At 40.1% G+C, this 3207-nt stretch overlaps 1 long non-coding RNA gene across 1 annotated transcript in view; it reads left to right on the forward strand.

The window, feature by feature from the left end:
• LOC131709307 (uncharacterized) overlaps positions 1–2185 on the forward strand; it is a 19067-nt gene extending 16882 nt beyond the window's left edge. The window contains exon 3 of the long non-coding RNA XR_009311476.1: positions 794–2185. This is a non-coding gene — a long non-coding RNA (uncharacterized LOC131709307). The remainder of the gene's footprint in view (positions 1–793) is intronic.
• The last annotated feature ends 1022 nt before the right edge of the window (positions 2186–3207 follow it).

Raw genomic sequence — 3207 nt, forward strand, 5'->3', positions numbered from 1 at the left:
CATACTGACTCGAGTGGTTTTGTAGTTAATCTCAGGGATCGCTGTCATGCTGACTCGAGTGGTGTTGTAGTTAATCTCAGGGATTGCTGTCATGCTGACTCGAGTGGTTTTGTAGTTAATCTCAGGGATCGCTGTCATGCTGACTCGAGTGGTTTTGTAGTTAATCTCAGGGATCGCTGTCATGCTGACTCGAGTGGTTTTGTAGTTAATCTCAGGGATCACTGTCATGCTGACTCGAGTGGTTTTGGCTAGTACAATGTTGGATATTTCAGGTTACTTTTACATTTGAATAGGTAACTAAATCAGGTAATCAGGTACTGGTAATGGAAAACATTTACTGAAAAATGGCTATGAAACATAGGGCTGGTTTCACAAACCCCGACTAGCACTAATCTTGGACTTCCCAACCTAAACTAACATTGAGTAGTCCCGGATTAGTGCTAATTGGGGTCTGGGAAACCAGCCAATAAGGTTTACTTTGATAGATCCTTTGATAGTATAGTGTTTCAAAGCACTTAATGCAACAATTTACAAGGCTCCTTCTATTAATACTTTAACATCCCTTCTGGCTTTTTAAATGTTTCTTATTGTCTGTTGTTTTTAATGCTTGTGTTTGTTTTGTTGTGCTTTTGTTTTTATTCTGACTTAAAACACGACTTTTAAGTGCTGTTTGCTATTGTACAACTTTGTGATTCATTGAAAAGCGCTCTATCATTTTAATAAATGATTATTAATTATTACAGTTGAGTTCAAAAACCAATGACAGTAAACCATATCAAAACAATGATTGCAGGCAGACTTCCCAGCGACAGCGTGTGGAAGCGTCATCGTGGGAGAAGTACAGTCGTGGACAAGTACAACGCAGTTAGAAGCAGTTTGAAAGCAGGTTGACAGTTGCAGAAGCTACACTAAACTAAAAAAAAAAAAAGGTCTTCAAGCCAGTAATCTGTGACAACTGCATGATGTGGGAAATCCGAGAAAACCCAACAGAGGTCAACCAAGTTTGTGTAAAGTGCCGCACGATCCAGGACTTGCTTCAGCGATTAAGCCTGCTAGAAAAGGAGATGGAGGAAATGAGACAGCAACAGGAGCTTGAGGAGCTGACACACCCACAATTCATGGAAGTCTGCACCCCTAGCAGACTGAAAGCCACCACAGAGATGGAAGAGAGTCGAAACAGCTGGGTTCAGATAGGCAGAAGCAGGGAAAAAAAGAAACTTCGTCAAACACAACCACCACAAAATCCAGACATCCAACACATTTGAGCCACTTCAACATTTAGATGACCAAAACCAACATCAAGAGAATGAAAGAAACAATACCCAGGACCCTATAAACAGTGCTGACCAGGCAGCAAAAAGAAGGGAGGTCATGATTGTTGGGGACTCCATACTGAGAAACACAGCAAGTTCAGTTCGCAGTTTGGACCCCCTTACTACAACAGTGTGCTGCCTTCCAGGAGCCTCAGTGAAGCACATCACTGAGAACGTGGACAGGCTCCTGGAACGAACAGGGGATGACCCGGTAGTAGTCGTCCACATTGGTACAAACAACATTGGTAGAGACAGGCCAAGATCCCTGCAATACAAATTCAGAGAGCTAGGAAGGAATTTAAAAGACAAGATCAAAACTGTGGTATTTTCTGGGACACTGCCGGAGCCTTGCAAAGGACCATATGGACAGCTGGAAATACAAAATCAAAATGCGTGGCTGAAATCGTGGTGCACACAGGAAGGCTTCACCTTTCTTGAACATTGGAGCACTTTCTACAACAAGGACTATTTATACAGGTGGGATGGACTGCACTTAAACAGAAAGGGAACCAATCTACTCGGAGAAAGGATCCTTCAGGGGGTCCAGAAGCATTTAAACTAGAAAGGAAGGGGGGAGAAAACAAAAAAACAGAAGGGAGACCACATCAAAACAAGGGCAACAACTCAGGTAAGACCACTATTAAATGTATTTATCTTAATGCTAGAAGTCTCAGAAACAAAATGTTAGAACTTGAAGCTACTGCACTAACAAGTAACTACGATGTGATAGGTGTTACAGAAACTTGGTTGTCTGAGAGTGATGGAGATGAATATAATATTAGTGGGTACACATATAGGAAAGACAGGCAGGACAGAAGAGGCGGAGGGGTAGCGCTATACATAAGAAATAGCCTTGAAGCCCAGGTGTTAAATCAGGACAAAGAAAACAATGCAGAATCAATATGGGTCAGAATAATGGACACAAATTCAAAGGGCATAATAATAGAAGCATGCTATAGACCGCCAAATTCAGATGCTGAGCAAAATAATCTGCTGTACAATGACATTCGAAATGCGTGTAGAAAAGGAGAAGCCATACTAACGGGGGATTTCAACTTCCCCCGTATAAAATGGGAAAACCCAATGGGGGGCACGATGGACGAAATTGAAATGGTGGAAATGACAAATGACTGCTTCCTAACGCAATTTGTCAAGGCACCGACCAGAGGGGAGGCATGCCTTGATTTAGTCTTTTCAAATAATGAAGACAGAATAACTAAAACAGAGGTCAGAGAGCCATTGGCAAACTCAGACCACAACGTGGTCTCATTTGAAATATTTTTTAAAACCCCAAAAGTAATGACTAAAGCTAAAGTTTACAATTTTAGAAAAGCAAACTACGAAGGTATGAAACAGAGACTAATAGAAGTAGACTGGAGTAAAATAGAGAAAACATCCACAGATTTTTTAAAAAATGTAGTACTAGAGGCACAAAACAATTACATCCCAAAAGTAGACAAATCTAAATCTAAAACAAAATGGCCAAAATTGTTTAATAGATCAATTAAAAAAAATATTCAGCGAAAAAAGGCACTTTTACAGAGCGTTTAAAAGGGACCAAAAACAAAGCACACAGAAAGAGTACTTGGAACTGCAAACACAAGTCAAAAAGGAAGTTAGAAAGGCCAAGAGAGAGATAGAAATCAATATTGCTAACGGGGCTAAAACCAATTCCAAAATGTTTTTCCAATATTATAACAGCAAGAGAACATTCAAAGAGGAGGTTAAATGTCTAAGAGACACAAATGGCAAAATCATAGATGAAGAAAAAAAAATAGCAAATATATTAAATGATTACTTTTCACAGGTTTTTACAAAGGAGGACACGGACAACATGCCCCACATGTCGACCTGTTCCTATCCAATTTTAAATAACTTTAGCATAACAGAGGCA

The sequence above is a fragment of the Acipenser ruthenus genome, chromosome 42 (genome assembly GCF_902713425.1).
Source record: "Acipenser ruthenus chromosome 42, fAciRut3.2 maternal haplotype, whole genome shotgun sequence".
NCBI lineage: Eukaryota > Metazoa > Chordata > Actinopteri > Acipenseriformes > Acipenseridae > Acipenser > Acipenser ruthenus.